The following is a 16851-nucleotide window of genomic DNA, read 5'->3' on the forward strand; positions in this document are numbered from 1 at the left end:
AAGGTGTACTTTTTTTTTTTTCTTCTTTTTTTTTTTTACTAAACTACATTTGTAACTTAAGTCGTTTTCTGACCGGATATTTAAGTAGTTTCTTAAGAGGGCTACATTTACTTTTACTTGAGTAAATTACAATCTAAGTAACAGTACTTTAACTTTAAGTACAGATCTTCCACAGATCTTCTACCCACTTCTGGCACTGGAGGCAATGAATTACAGTGGTTCAGTCCTACAAATGTGTGTGTTTGTGTGATTCAATTAGCATATATACATTGAAAAATAAAGGAGGGAGTGACTCAGTGTGGAGAATGGGGTCAGGGGAATTGATCCTGGCCTGGGTCACATTGAGGAGAGTGCAAGGTATTGAACGTCACAGAAATTCCATGAATGGTGCTGACATGCCAGAGAGGCATGTTGATATCTGAACATTCCTCAACATTATGCCCAGCCCTGGTTAGCACAGACAGTCAGCCAGAGTGCTGTGGTTGCCATGGCTACTTTCATATATGAATGCTTTCTCCAGCATAAGTTTGCACTGCAAGTTTGTCCTGTGTTGCCCCTTAAAGAAATGGAGGAAGGAAGGATGTACTATCAGAGTATTAGAACAGCGGCCCAGTCCAAGAGCCTGCTAGGATGAATTCCTGTGATCTGCTGGTAGTCTGATCCGCTTCACAACCAGGCTGCCATGGCTACCAGAGGGCTTTATTTCCCCTTGGAAGCTCTGTATGCCGGACTTGAGTCTTGAGTTTCACCCATACTCTGGCTCTCAGAGGAAGACAAAAGAGGGGACAGAGGCGCTTTAGAGAGGACTAATGAACATAGTGGAGAGGTGAAGTATTCACTCAGCGCTGTCGTAAATGAGGGAAATTCACAGTTCGTTAAGTGTTCTCTTATGTTTGCATGGAATTCTACTCTGCGTTCCACCATCATTGACATGATGACTCAGATTTTCCTTGGAAAGGTTACTTCCTCCTTACAAAACAAGAGTAGTGTTTCTACACACTCATTACTACACTCATGACCCTTCAGGTTTTCCGGCTCAGTGTTGGTACTGTAGTAGTTTTAGCTAAGGTCCTGTGTTTATGGGTTGTGCTTAGGACTGCTACTGTGACCATATTACCGCCACATCGGCGGTCACGAGTCATTATGGCAGTCAAATTCCACCTGACCATTTAGTTACAGTAATTAGGTCATTAGTAACCTACCAAACTTGCTAACTGCCTGGTACTCAGCACTCTATTGTCCCTCTAATCACTCTGACATCAATGCAAATGTCAGAAATCAAAAATCTAATCAAACTCTTCATAAGAACCCTGCAGAACATTTCTATGGGCAATTGCATGAGAAAACAGGGAGGGCCTATTAAAAATAGGAAGATCCCCTCCGCTTTCTATAGGCTAGGCCTACTATATTTATCTCTCACCCTTCCTAATATTAAGCACATTGCTTCTCTTTATAACAGGTTGGTATGAAAATGAACCACGGGAATAGCGTCCTCCATTCACTATTTAAGTGCATATTTTTTTCCACTGTTTCGAGACATTCGCATGATAATGGTCCAAATCAAAACAAATGTCACACAATTACATTATTTAGCAAAGACTAGATTAAATCAATAATCATCTGATGGGTGATGATATTAGCCTATTATATTATATTAACATGTGAATGATGTATTTTCCACTATGAAATTCAAGGCATTATCAAGTGCTTGTCAAATCGTGAATGAGTGACTGGTGCTAATTTCATTTTTCTTTCTGTTTGTTTCTGTAGTCCATAAGCAGAGAGGGAGTAGAGCCCCAGCAGCGGCAGTGAGTCCATGGGATGCACGGCCGACCGGTTCCGCTTACTTCTCTCAGGCCTCCAGAAGCTGAATACAGGGTGCCATTGAGAGGTGAGCGAGCTGGAGAACCCAATGTGCTTCTGATTTTATGTGCTTCGCTCAGTTGGTTCTCCTAGAAAGAGATGGCTTTCTGTCTTTCACATACCTTTTTTATTTTGTCCTGTACCTTGAAGTTACACTCTGTGGAAACATTCTCAAATGACTACCGATATTTATTCTCTGTCAGAGTGTTACTTTAGAGCTCACAGCTGCTTTTGTCTTTCTGCTCTGTTTTAAGCTCTCAGTCTTCTAGAAGTCACTGCAGCGCTTGGGCTATTGCGGCTCTACGCGAACCACACTAAGACATTATAAGGGTGTTGCTATACTATGTGTTGTAGAATGCATTATGCCCGGTGGGCTTTCAGTAAAGTGCTACCAAGTCAGTGTGTAGTCAAGCCGTTTTGTCCTCTACGTGTGGTTGTTGTTCTCCTAATTCCAGCCGTGCGTGCGAAGTAACCATTTAAATCACTTAACCACACTAGCCTACTTTTCTAGCTACCCCACCTTAGTCTACACTGTCGGAGCATACAACTGATTAAAACAAAACGTTTTCATTGATTGAGGTCAGATGGAGGATTTGCAGGTCATGGTTGAGGCTGAATGGTGTCCCCACTTGACCACACTAAGTGCTGTACCTCTTAAAATGGAGGCGTTACCCCTAATCTCTTTGGCACACCATACTGTAATCCAGAGTACGAGAAAGTAAGGTGTCTTCCAAGTGAATACTCTACAGAGTTGCACTGTATACCGAAACTAGTACAAGAAACTGTTCGGTACTAGAATTTCTGTTACTTTCGGTACTTCTGTCAAATGTGTCTCATGTCATATGTGGATTGAGAGGTTCGAGTCTTGTCGAGTAATTTGTCTTTATCTTCTTAAGGGAGCAGTAGTAAGCTAGCCAGGCTGCTCAAGCCATTTTGGGCAAGCGAGAGGAGAGCGAAAATACTGACAGCATTTTTCCAGCGAAACATAATATACCACGTCCGCAGCTGGTTGACAAAACTGCCGCCAGAAGCAAACTATGGTAATATTTTGCTTACCAAAACAACTATGCTAAATGTGTTATATAGCAGTGCAGTGCAAGAGGTTTAGTTGAGAAACATTTTTTTTTTACACATGACTTTTTGCATTGCAACGTTATTCTACTACCAACTAAATTCAAATTCCTTTTTATAGTGACAATGACATGAGCATTATAGTATGATTACAACCCAAAAGTAATTAATCTGTGACCGCAATATATTTAAACTACTTCACTAGCAGTTTGCTAGCAGTCACCACTAGCCAGCCAGCAGCCCTGGGTCATGGCTAGAAGGGATCCAGCTTCTGTCAAATTAACGTCAAAAGTAGAATTTCTTTGTATTTTAGTTACAATTCCTAACCTTAACCTAATTCTCCTAACCTGCTATGTTCATTTTCCTAACCTGCTGATGTTAATTTGACAAACGCAGCCCTGGGAGTTGAAATGTACTCTAGGAAAAGTAGTATACTGTGTAAAATTTATTGGATTTCTATGTTGTGTAGACTATTGCAGTATACAAGCTTAGGAAATTAACTTTAAAGTGCCTTTTTGTTATTTTGGAACTAAATGATTAATTCAATATATTACATTATTTAGCTGTAATGAATCATAGAATCATTACCCAAGAACGCCAAGGTAACCTGTGTAAATTACTACCACCCCGTAGCACTCACGTCTGTAGCCATGAAGTGCTTTGAAAGTCTGGTCATGGCTCACAGCATCATCCCAGAAACCCTAGACCCACTACAATTCGCATACTGCCCAATAGATCCACAGATGACTCAAACTCCATTGCACTTCACACTGCCCTTTCCCACCTGGACAAAAGGAACAGCTACGTGAGAATGCTCTTCATTGACTACAGCTCAGCTTTCAACACCATAGTGCCCTCAAAGATCATCACTAAGCTAAGGACACTGGGACTAAACACCTCCCTCTGCAACTGGATCCTGGACTTCCTGATGGGCTGCCGCCAGGTGGTTAAGGGTAGGCAATAACACATCTGCCATGCTGATCCTCATCACAGGGGCCCCTCAGTGGTGCATGCTCAGTCCCCTCCTGTACTCCTTGTTTACCCACAACTGCGTGGCAACGCACGACTCAAACACCATCAAGTTTGCTGACGACACAACGGTGGTAGGCCTGATCACTGACAATGATGAGACCGCCTACAGAGAGGAGGTCAGAGACCTGGCAGAGTTGGTGCCAGGGCAACAATCTCTCCCTCAACTTGAGCAAGACAAAAGAGCTGATCGTGGACTACAGGAAAAGGGGGGCCGAACACGCCCCCATTCACATCAACAGGGCTGTAGTGGAGCAGGTCGAGAGCTTCCAGAGGGTAGTGCGTATGGCACAGTACATCACTGGGGCCAAGCTTCCTGCTATCCAGGACCTCTATACCAGGCGGTGTCAGAGGAAAGCCCCGAGGAAGGCCCCACCCTAGTCATAGAGTGCTATCTCTGCTACCACACAGCAAGCGGTACCGGAGCGCTAAGTCTAGGTCCAAAATGCTCATTAACAGTTTCTACCCACAAGCCATTAGACTGCTAAACAGTTAATCAAATGGCTACCCGGACAATTTGTATTGACCCTCTTTTTTTAAGCTGCTGTTACTTACTGTTTTATCTATGCATTGTCACTTTACCCCTACCTACATGTACATATTGCCTCAATTACTTGAACTAACATGTACCACCGCTCATTGACTTGGTACCAGTACACTATATATTGTTATTGTGTTTCCTTTTTTTCTGTATTTAATTTTTTTATCGTTTTTTTTTTTTTTTGCAAATATTTTCTTACTTTTAAAATAATTATTGGTTAGTTCTACACCTGTTGTTTTCGGCGCATGCGACACATACAATTTGATTTGATTTTGATTTAGGTCTAATGAATGTCATATGACCCAATATTATGGTCATAGATTGAATTAACCCTGATATGTATCAAATTAAATTTGAAAACCATTTAGATTTAATTGTACAATGATTTTTTTTGTATGCTCCAAGTCTCAGATATGGTTTTTGCATTTAAACAATGTTTCTGTTACATAATATGGTTAATTTAATTATTATTATTTTTTTAAATTTTTTGAAAGAAATAGAAAATATTTTATTTATTTTAGTAGTTATCGAAATGCTTATTTGTAGGTTCCTTCTCAACAATACAATAAGAAATAATACAAGATAAGAATATTAACATAAAGTAAATGGCTCCATAGAATAGAATAAACATTTTAGCGTAAGTATAATACAGAAAGGCACAATTTATAGTACAATATTTACACATTTATCAGAGAAAGGGAAGGATTGTTTAAATTGTACATTATTAGTAATAGTAAATAAGAGGCTGGTAGGAGCAATTGTGGTGTGTGGATGTGTGCTAAGGTCCAGAGTGTAATTGCAGGTGATCAGTCCAGTTCAAGTTTTCAGCAGTCTGATAGTTTCTACAAGCTGTCTCGGAGCCTGTTGGTATCTATCAGACCTAAGTGAGAGAACAGCTCGTGGTTGTGTGGGGTCCTTGATTTTGTGGGACTTCCTCAGTCGCTGTTTCAGATGTCCTGGAGAGTGGGAACACGCCCCAGTGATGTACTGGGCCGGATGTAGCAATTCCCGAACATAGAAATTACCATCCCAGGCTGGGATGCAACCGGACAGGATGCTCTCAATGGTGCAGCGGTAGTATTTGGAGAGAACCTGGGGTGGAATGCCGAATTTCTTCATCCGCCTTAGGAAGTAGAGACGCATTTGCGCCCTATTGACAAAAGTGGTGGTGTCGTTAGTCCATGAAAAGTCCTCAGTGATGTGGACACAGAGGAACTTAAAACTGCGGACTTTCTACTGCAGTCCCGTTGATGTAGATCGGGGCCTGTTCCCTCTTCTGCTTCCTCAAAAATCAACTCCTTTTGTTTTGCTGAGGTTGTTGTCCTGGCACAACATTGCCAGTTCACTTACCTCCTTCCTCCCTACAGGCTGACTTGTCGATGTTGTTTATCAGGCCTACAACCGTGGTGTCGTCAGCTGATGGAGTTGGTCTTGTGCGAAGCCATGCAGTTGTGGGTGAACAGGGAGTACAGCAGAGGGCAGAGGACACACCTCTGAGGGGCCCCTGTGCTATTAGAGCTCTTACTAGGAATAGCGATTTACAATTTTTTTTTTCATATCCACTAAGGCAACTCCAGTTAATGCCAATGTCTTTTTCTTGTCAACTTCAAATAATGGAAGTGCCAAGCGGTAAACATCTGGGTGGATTTATTTGTTGAAGCATTTGGGATCATTGTATTTTGATGGTACTAGCCTTGGAATCACAACTGAATCATGCTACGTTAACATTCACTAGTTTTAATTGTGAAGCTAAGTAATTGGTGCCATAGAGAGGGATTTTTGGGAGAGGGTTTTGTTAGGCAGTTTTAGCTCCAGCTCGCGCAGGGAGTGATGTCGTGAAGCGAAAGCAGACCATACACTGATGGATGGCCTAGCTTTCTGTTCACCACAGACATGAGCCTTTTTTATGAAAATATAATGGGGGAACAGCCAGATGGGTACACTGAGATGGCAGGTCTCTCATTGATGGATGAGCACTACCAGCATCAACTTTAAATATAGATCAGCAAGGGATTTGGGGATGACTAAATGTTTTGGTTTGTCCTAGGTAATACCATAATGTCCCAAGTACAGACTGGGGGATTTGAACTGTGAAGGAAGTCATGCTGGAAGTGTTTGTTTAACCTGTTGGATCTCTCCATGCCTCCTTAGCTAGGCTATATCCTGGGGTGTTTCTCAATAGAGTGAAGTGGCATCCTCTCTGATTTACTTTCCTTCATCCAAAGGGGGAAAAAATTAACTGGTGAAAATAATTACCTGGTAGCCATCCACCATATTGCTTTCACCTCTGTAAAACCTCTAAATCAGCCCTTTGAAGGGTCACTGCTGAGTCATGTTAGGTTGTCCGCCACTCCCTCCTCCCCACTGGCCCATAAAGAGGCTGCTGTGTTAATAGTGGCAGCAGTGGAATCTGGGATGATTTGCTGCTATAGGCACTTTCTCTGTCTGCTGGTGGCCTTGGATGGGTGGGCGACTGGGCTCATGATTGATTGTCACCCAGTCTGGACACTCGTGGGGGGCTAGGGGGGGGGGGGGGGGTTCTCGTTGTCCACTCTCCTGCAGACAACTTTAGAGCTCTTTTATAGTACCGGATTGGACCAATCACCGGGGTCATGTTCAGTGGCGTAGAGCAGTTTTGTGACCCACCCAGCAAAATCCGAGCCATGAGGCTAAGAGAAAATGTTGCTATTTTTCCTGCTAGAGATAATAAATTACGTGTTTATACAGTGCCTTCAGAAAGTATTAACACCCCTTGAATTTTTCCACATTTTGTTGTGTTACAGCCTGAATATTTAATTGAGATTTTGTAACTGGCCTGCACACAATACCCCATGTCCAAGTGGAATGATATTTTTAGATTTTCTTTATAAATTCATTCAAAAGGAAAAGCTGAAATGTCTTGAGTCAATAAGTATTCACCCCCTCCCTATGTTATGGCAAGCCTAAGAAGACATTTGAATATCCCTTTGATCATGGTGAAGTTATTAATTACACACTGGATGGTGTATCAATACAAGCAGTCACTACAAAGATACAGGCATCCTTCCTAACTCAGTTGCTGGAGAGGAAGGAAACCGCTCAGGGATTTCACAATGAGGCCAATGGTGACTTTAAAACAGAGTTTAATGGTTGTGATATGAGAACTGAGGATGGATCAACAACATTGTAGTTACTCCACAATACTAACCTAAATGGTAGAGTAAAAAGGAAGCCTGTACAGAATACAAATATTCCAAAACATGCATCCTGTTTGCATTAAGGCACTGGCTACACCAGTGGTCACCTTGCTGCACACCCCTATCTCACCCTCACTTTGGTGTCCCTCAAGGTGAGTGGCGAGGTCTACCTTTTCAAACCCTTGCTGTATGAAGGACACAAGCAGAACACTGGGCAGTGTGGCCCACTTGTAGGCCCTTAGAAATTGTGTGTGCTCTAGCCTACTTCTCTAGTAACTACCCTACTTTAGTCTACTCTGTCACACGGCTTAAAACTGATTGAAACACCGTTTTTTTTTTTTTGATTGTGGCCAGATGGAGGATTTGCAGGACAGTGCTGAGGCTGGGTGGCATGTCTGTTTGGAGTATAGTATAACTCCTCTGGAAACAAGCAGGCTGGAAACCGGGACTGTCTGGGTGTCAGAGGGTGTTTGGACTTCACTGTCTGTCGGTTTCATTAGGCGACTGTAACACACTCAGCGACTGATCTGAAGTGGGACCCTGCTATGAACTGTATAGGGTCCTGTTGCTTGGTTGTGGCATGTTCCCCTCCCCCTTAGCACTAGACAGATATTTATCTTTTGAGGTGAACAGACCATATATCTTTTACACATGCATGCACGGGCACACACAGATACTGCCAGTTATCTGATTAGTTAGGAAAGTATGTCTGCAGCAACATCAAGGGAGCCATAAAAATGACCCTATATCAGCATGCTGGCCCAGTTTCTTTCTTTCCCTCTTTAGACTGGAGTATGGCAGAATTCCCATACGACTGGCCACTCTCTCTCTCTCTCGCTCTCTCTCTTCCTATTTTTACTGCCTGACAAAGGCAGAGAGGCACATTATGCTGTGTGGAGCCTATTTGGTCAAAGCCGCACAGGAGAGAAAAGTGGAGAGAGAGTGGGCGCCAGCCAAGGAGAGAGAAAAAGAGAGGTGGAGTGGGGGAGTTTGTGTGAGGCAGAAGGAGGGGTAGAGAAGGAGGGACCGGAAAGTCCATTCACATTGGTGGCATTTGGCCTGAGCAATGAGCCGCGTTTGGACTCAGAGTGAAGTTTCCCTCAGGAGAAGAGAGTAGAGAGACCGACACAGAGCTACGGGAGGATTGGAACAAATTGAGTGGATATAACTCTTCTGGGAGCTGAACGACTTTGAAGTGGACGAGAGGAGGCCCAGTGCAGAAGCAGCTATGCGGGGGTCAGCTTGGGGTACGTGAGTAGTAACTCTGTGCTGGGGAACTTTTGGGGCTTTGAATAGGGCACTGGGGAAAAGGAAGTTTGATGGAAAATAGAAACAGGCGAGATGGTTTCCACCAGAAACTGTAGACGTAGAACATTTGTAGACCGTGTGAGCCATGAGGGTTAACTGTTACCCTTGATGCCAGGTGGTGTAATTAACCTCTCCTAGAGTTGAGTGCTTTTTATCTATTAGATTTTTGTTTAGTCACACCTACATTTAGTTTAATGCACTTATTTTGAGTCAGTTGGGATAAGCGAGTCTGCTAAATTATAAATAATAATGGGATGGAAGTGATCAATCCAATGACCAGAGTCATCTAAAATGGGATAGTAGCCAAGGCAATGTCCCATCTCTACTAAAGATCAGTGGTTCCTGGTCCTGGGGACCCAAAAGGGTGCATTTCTGTTTTTGCCCTAGCACTACACACCTGATTCAAATCATCAAAGCCTTTTGATGAGTTGATGATTTGAATCAGCTGTGTAGTACTAGGGCAAAAGGACCAGGATTGAGAACCAGTGCTATAGATGACTATAGCGTGGGAGAGCGCTCTCTCTCTGCTCACTGAAAACAAAAACAAAGACCGTGACAGGCAGAGAAAAGTTCTCCAGGAATGTGTGTGTGTGTGTGTTGCGTGCGCATACATGGGAGAAGAGGCCTCTCTTCCTCACTGGTCTCATCCTTGGCCATGCTCCCTTAATTTGTTAGGCCACAAATGGAGAGAATGGCATTCAGTACGAGTGTAGGACTGACCTCATTATCCATAGAAGCATGATGACAGTCCGTATCATGATGACAACCTAACAATGTGGGATTTAGCACACTGACTGGGGCTGTGAAAAACGTGTCAATTGTCTTGGAAAGGTAGGTTGTCTGTTGGACCAAAGTAGCAATGTCACATTTTTTCCTCCGTGGTCTACTTTCAATTTTGGACACTGAATCAAGAGGGAAAGAGCGAGGGAGAGTGGATTAGATTAGGAGGGAGATGGAAAGTGGAGGAGGGGATTTCCAGACTGTTTGTTCCCAGCTGCTCATGCATAAACTCTTGCTCTTCATTATCTCACTTTCTCTCATTTTCTCTCTTCTCTCCCTCTCCTCTCTTGTTCTAAATCAGAGGCGCTGCACTCCGTGCCTGAATCCAAACCAGCCAGTAAAACAGAGCAGACTTTTTACTGCCCTGACACATCCCCTCTTGTGCACTATTTTTACACCAAAACCCCTCTGGCTGTGTGTGTGTGTGTGTGTCCAACTGACTCACACAGAGGGATTTACTGCGTCCTCTTGGTTTGTATCAAAGAATGTTTGTGTGACGTTGCATACTAGCCAAGCAGGGTCTGCTACACCTATATGTTTGTGTCCATGCATTTCTGTGTGTAACACCCATAAATGCAAAGCTTTCATGTTTGGTCTGCCCCTGTGCTTAGTGTGGACCAGGCCTATACAGCAGATTTCACAGCAGTGAAAAAGTGAATAAGCTAAATGAATGTGCTGCTCTGCTGGGTTGCAGCCTGCATCTCTCGGTCCAGTAGTCTATAACCCCCTGCATCTCTCGGTCCAGTAGTCTATAACCCCCTGCATCTCTCGGTCCAGTAGTCTATAACCCCCTGCATCTCTCGGTCCAGTAGTCTATAACCCCCTGCATCTCTCGGTCCAGTAGTCTATAACCCCCTGCATCTCTCGGTCCAGTAGTCTATAACCCCCTGCATCTCTCGGTCCAGTAGTCTATAACCCCCTGCATCTCTCGGTCCAGTAGTCTATAACCCCCTGCATCTCTCGGTCCAGTAGTCTATAACCCCCTGCATCTCTCGGTCCAGTAGTCTGTAACCCCCTGCATCTCTCGGTCCAGTAGTCTATAACCCCCTGCATCTCTCGGTCCAGTAGTCTATAACCCCCTGCATCTCTCGGTCCAGTAGTCTATAACCCCCTGCATCTCTCGGTCCAGTAGTCTATAACCCCCTGCATCTCTCGGTCCAGTAGTCTATAACCCCCTGCATCTCTCGGTCCAGTAGTCTATAACCCCCTGCATCTCTCGGTCCAGTAGTCTATAACCCCCTGCATCTCTCGGTCCAGTAGTCTATAACCCCCTGCATCTCTCGGTCCAGTAGTCTGTAACCCCCTGCATCTCTCGGTCCAGTAGTCTATAACCCCCTGCATCTCTCGGTCCAGTAGTCTATAACCCCCTGCATCTCTCGGTCCAGTAGTCTATAACCCCCTGCATCTCTCGGTCCAGTAGTATGTAACCCCCTGCATCTCTCGGTCCAGTAGTCTGTAACCCCCTGCATCTCTCGGTCCAGTAGTCTATAACCCCCTGCATCTCTCGGTCCAGTAGTCTATAACCCCCTGCATCTCTCGGTCCAGTAGTCTATAACCCCCTGCATCTCTCGGTCCAGTAGTCTATAACCCCCTGCATCTCTCGGTCCAGTAGTCTATAACCCCCTGCATCTCTCGGTCCAGTAGTCTGTAACCCCCTGCATCTCTCGGTCCAGTAGTCTATAACCCCCTGCATCTCTCGGTCCAGTAGTCTATAACCCCCTGCATCTCTCGGTCCAGTAGTATGTAACCCCCTGCATCTCTCGGTCCAGTAGTCTATAACCCCCTGCATCTCTCGGTCCAGTAGTCTGTAACCCCCTGCATCTCTCGGTCCAGTAGTCTATAACCCCCTGCATCTCTCGGTCCAGTAGTCTGTAACCCCCTGCATCTCTCGGCCCAGTAGTCTATAACCCCCTGCATCTCTCGGTCCAGTAGTCTATAACCCCCTGCATCTCTCGGTCCAGTAGTATGTAACCCCCTGCATCTCTCGGTCCAGTAGTCTATAACCCCCTGCATCTCTCGGTCCAGTAGTATGTAACCCCCTGCATCTCTCGGTCCAGTAGTCTATAACCCCCTGCATCTCTCGGTCCAGTAGTCTGTAACCCCCTGCATCTCTCGGTCCAGTAGTATGTAACCCCCTGCATCTCTCGGCCCAGTAGTCTATAACCCCCTGCATCTCTCGGCCCAGTAGTCTATAACCCCCTGCATCTCTCGGTCCAGTAGTCTGTAACCCCCTGCATCTATCGGTCCAGTAGTATGTAACCCCCTGCATCTATCGGTCCAGTAGTCTATAACCCCCTGCATCTATCGGTCCAGTAGTCTATAACCCCCTGCATCTCTCGGTCCAGTAGTCTGTAACCCCCTGCATCTATCGGTCCAGTAGTCTATAACCCCCTGCATCTATCGGTCCAGTAGTCTATAACCCCCTGCATCTCTCGGTCCAGTAGTCTGTAACCCCCTGCATCTCTCGGTCCAGTAGTATGTAACCCCCTGCATCTCTCGGCCCAGTAGTCTATAACCCCCTGCATCTATCGGTCCAGTAGTATGTAACCCCCTGCATCTATCGGTCCAGTAGTATGTAACCCCCTGCATCTATCGGTCCAGTAGTATGTAACCCCCTGCATCTATCGGTCCAGTAGTATGTAACCCCCTGCATCTCTCAGTCCAGTAGTATGTAACCCCCTGCATCTCTCGGTCCAGTAGTCTGTAACCCCCTGCATCTCTCGGTCCAGTAGTATGTAACCCCCTGCATCTATCGGTCCAGTAGTATGTAACCCCCTGCATCTATCGGTCCAGTAGTCTATAACCCCCTGCATCTATCGGTCCAGTAGTCTGTAACCCCCTGCATCTATCGGTCCAGTAGTATGTAACCCCCTGCATCTATCGGTCCAGTAGTATGTAACCCCCTGCATCTATCGGTCCAGTAGTCTATAACCCCCTGCATCTATCGGTCCAGTAGTCTGTAACCCCCTGCATCTCTCGGTCCAGTAGTCTGTAACCCCCTGCATCTCTCGGTCCAGTAGTCTGTAACCCCCTGCATCTCTCGGTCCAGTAGTCTGTAACCCCCTGCATCTCTCGGTCCAGTAGTCTGTAACCCCCTGGATCTCTCGGTCCGGTAGTCTGTAACCCCCTGGATCTCTCGGTCCGGTGGTCTGTAACCCCCTGCATCTCTCGGTCCGGTGGTCTGTAACCCCCTGCATCTCTCGGTCCGGTGGTCTGTAACCCCCTGCATCTCTCGGTCCGGTGGTCTGTAACCCCCTGCATCTCTCGGTCCGGTGGTCTGTAACCCCCTGCATCTCTCGGTCCGGTGGTCTGTAACCCCCTGCATCTCTCGGTCCCGTGGTCTGTAACCCCCTGCATCTCTCGGTCCCGTGGTCTGTAACCCCCTGCATCTCTCGGTCCCGTGGTCTGTAACCCCCTGCATCTCTCGGTCCGGTGGTCTGTAACCCCCTGCATCTCTCGGTCCGGTGGTCTGTAACCCCCTGCATCTCTCGGTCCAGTAGTCTATAACCCCCTGCATCTCTCGGTCCAGTAGTCTGTAACCCCCTGCATCTATCGGTCCAGTAGTCTATAACCCCCTGCATCTATCGGTCCAGTAGTCTATAACCCCCTGCATCTCTCGGTCCAGTAGTCTGTAACCCCCTGCATCTCTCGGTCCAGTAGTATGTAACCCCCTGCATCTCTCGGCCCAGTAGTCTATAACCCCCTGCATCTCTCGGTCCAGTAGTCTGTAACCCCCTGCATCTATCGGTCCAGTAGTATGTAACCCCCTGCATCTATCGGTCCAGTAGTATGTAACCCCCTGCATCTATCGGTCCAGTAGTATGTAACCCCCTGCATCTATCGGTCCAGTAGTATGTAACCCCCTGCATCTATCGGTCCAGTAGTATGTAACCCCCTGCATCTATCGGTCCAGTAGTATGTAACCCCCTGCATCTCTCAGTCCAGTAGTATGTAACCCCCTGCATCTCTCGGTCCAGTAGTCTGTAACCCCCTGCATCTCTCGGTCCAGTAGTATGTAACCCCCTGCATCTATCGGTCCAGTAGTATGTAACCCCCTGCATCTATCGGTCCAGTAGTCTATAACCCCCTGCATCTATCGGTCCAGTAGTCTGTAACCCCCTGCATCTATCGGTCCAGTAGTATGTAACCCCCTGCATCTATCGGTCCAGTAGTATGTAACCCCCTGCATCTATCGGTCCAGTAGTCTATAACCCCCTGCATCTATCGGTCCAGTAGTCTGTAACCCCCTGCATCTCTCGGTCCAGTAGTCTGTAACCCCCTGCATCTCTCGGTCCAGTAGTCTGTAACCCCCTGCATCTCTCGGTCCAGTAGTCTGTAACCCCCTGCATCTCTCGGTCCAGTAGTCTGTAACCCCCTGGATCTCTCGGTCCGGTAGTCTGTAACCCCCTGGATCTCTCGGTCCGGTGGTCTGTAACCCCCTGCATCTCTCGGTCCGGTGGTCTGTAACCCCCTGCATCTCTCGGTCCGGTGGTCTGTAACCCCCTGCATCTCTCGGTCCGGTGGTCTGTAACCCCCTGCATCTCTCGGTCCGGTGGTCTGTAACCCCCTGCATCTCTCGGTCCGGTGGTCTGTAACCCCCTGCATCTCTCGGTCCGGTGGTCTGTAACCCCCTGCATCTCTCGGTCCCGTGGTCTGTAACCCCCTGCATCTCTCGGTCCCGTGGTCTGTAACCCCCTGCATCTCTCGGTCCGGTGGTCTGTAACCCCCTGCATCTCTCGGTCCGGTGGTCTGTAACCCCCTGCATCTCTCGGTCCGGTGGTCTGTAACCCCCTGCATCTCTCGGTCCGGTGGTCTGTAACCCCCTGCATCTCTCGGTCCGGTGGTCTGTAACCCCCTGCATCTCTCGGTCCGGTGGTCTGTAACCCCCTGCATCTCTCGGTCCGGTGGTCTGTAACCCCCTGCATCTCTCGGTCCGGTGGTCTGTAACCCCCTGCATCTCTCGGTCCAGTGGTCTGTAACCCCCTGCATCTGGAGAAGACAAAGGTAGTGTTCCATTTTTTTTTTTACCAAATCTGCTAAAGACATGTCCATTTTGATTAGTTAAAATGTCTAAAAATATCTGATGGGTAAGCTGCCATTGCTTCTTTGCCCTTTACGCCCCCTATAGCCGTGTCATGTGAGCGACGACACGCAGTGGTTGTTGAATCAAGGTGGACTGGCCTGGAGCCCTTCCACCTACCAGTGTTATTCAACTGAGAAACCAGTCGTTACGTGGCTGCAGATTCCTATTGCTGAGGGAGTGTCTGTCTGCCTGAACAAATACCTCCAGGGCTTTTCCCAGACAGACACAAACAATCTGCCCAGAGAGCGTCTATGACGCTGCAGTCAGCTGAGTTGAATGAGAAACATGGCTCTATTTTGGGGCCGATGTCCTCCATGACGAAGCAGCGCTGACTTGATGTCTTAACTAGGCAGTGTGATCGGTCTATCTGGTCTCCTTCAGAGTCTTTGAGGTGCTTAAGGAAAGGGTCCTGCCAAATACGAGTCCGCCCCGCCCGTGTGAAACAAAAACAGGACATGCGGTTTGGGGGCTATCAAAGCTGTATAGGAGACGAGTTGATTCTTTGAATCTGGTGTGTTTCCTAGGAATGCGCTGATGAACACTAATCCACTACTCTCTAGTCTGGACAGTCTCACCCATAGTTCAGGGATTACAGCTTCAGAAGAAGACAACTGGGCCCCAAACTACTATGGGTGGAATGCATGGACAAGGCATAAGCAGTCAACCTGCTTATCCTCCCAAAATAGTGTTAGACAGTGTACTTCTGCGATCACAAATTTGTAAGAGAGGGAATGTGTGTTTTTATGACACTGCACGTACAGATTTTCATACATCTACAGAATGCGTTGTACTTTACTCTGTATGTAGGCCTACAGTATGTCTGTTTGTCATACAACTGGGCCAACCTTCTGAGTCAATCCATTATGATCCAATACATTAAGTAGAGATCACATTTACAACCTCTCCCCTCTGTGCTAATTAGAATGTAGTAATCACAGTTAACCTCAGTTGTAGGCTTTTTTTGTCTTGGCAGGGTGGCACAGTGCGTGGGCAGAGCCAGCAGTGGCCGTCTGGTGCCAAACTGGCTGGCTGTTTTTAAATAAGGAGCTGGCTGGTTGATAGACACGCCACAGTCCCATTAATCATTTTCCTGATCTTAACGTGTGTGCGCGGATGCATGTCTATTAGGGGTGTAATGATACACGTATTTGTACCGAACCACATAGGCGCAGGAAGTAGGGGTGCTGAGGGGTGCCGCAGAAGTCACTCCCTGATGAATCTAAATTAAAACTCCTTAAACATGTTGACACATTTGCACCGAAATCACCCCAGGATTCCTAACACCGTATCGGAGTTTACATCCTGACTTCGTAGAGCTCTGACACTCGGCTGTCTCCCACAGGACACACCTGTCCCTGGGACATCCGTGCTGGATGACTCATACAATAGTGATGATGTGTTTATCATGTGCAGCTGGGTGCCAGCAAACACAGAGCGTGACCTCATCGTCACGCGCCTATGTCCTGTCTACTATTGTCTTCCTTTCCCCGGCAAACGCTGTGCCTTGGGACTGATGATGTCAGTGTGTGTACTGTGTAGTATCACTGTTTGGATGAGGAGATCATCTGATTTAGATGAGATCACTGGTTGGTAGGAGTCGGTTGCCACCTCACTGGAGCAGGCTAATTGGGATCCTAATAAATCAAATCACTAATAGTTGTTTACCAACCTGTTCGTGAACAGTAGCTTTTGACTTTTTAATGAGAGATGTCATTACCAATTGAGTGCCCTACGATGTTAATTCTCTCCCCCTAGTTTGCACGTCATTGTTTTGAAAGGAGGTTGAAGGGATGTAGGGAGACGGACAGTTGCTTCCCGTCATGAGCATCATGTCAGAGACCATTTCCGATATGAGGCCTGAAGCCAATGTTTGTGCTGCTCTGTCTGTCCATCTATTTTTCATCTACTGTATGTCTACCTACTGTTAATTTAACTGTAGGAGGAGAACATATTTTCTTTGTATCCGTGTAGTTTTATGGTTTGTTGGTGATGATGAGGTC

General features: G+C 46.6%; 1 protein-coding gene and 1 pseudogene across 2 annotated transcripts in view; both read left to right on the plus strand.

Moving 5' to 3' along the window:
• The window catches only part of LOC110498715 (twinkle mtDNA helicase-like), a 53450-nt pseudogene extending 51638 nt beyond the window's left edge, over positions 1-1812 (plus strand).
• Positions 1-16851, plus strand: part of LOC110498790 (leucine zipper putative tumor suppressor 2 homolog) — a 41870-nt gene that overhangs the window by 18012 nt on the left and 7007 nt on the right. Inside the window, exon 2 of one of the 2 annotated variants that reach the window (XM_021575413.3) lies at positions 1771-1891. The gene's annotated coding sequence lies outside the window, so the exon portion shown is untranslated. Of the gene's footprint in view, positions 1-1770; positions 1892-8553; positions 8928-16851 lie in introns of those variants that run through there. The other variant, XM_021575414.3, reaches the window with a different exon arrangement.

Source organism: Oncorhynchus mykiss, chromosome 20, assembly GCF_057628025.1.
Source record: "Oncorhynchus mykiss isolate SJ-2025 chromosome 20, ASM5762802v1, whole genome shotgun sequence".
Taxonomy (NCBI): Eukaryota; Metazoa; Chordata; class Actinopteri; order Salmoniformes; family Salmonidae; genus Oncorhynchus; species Oncorhynchus mykiss.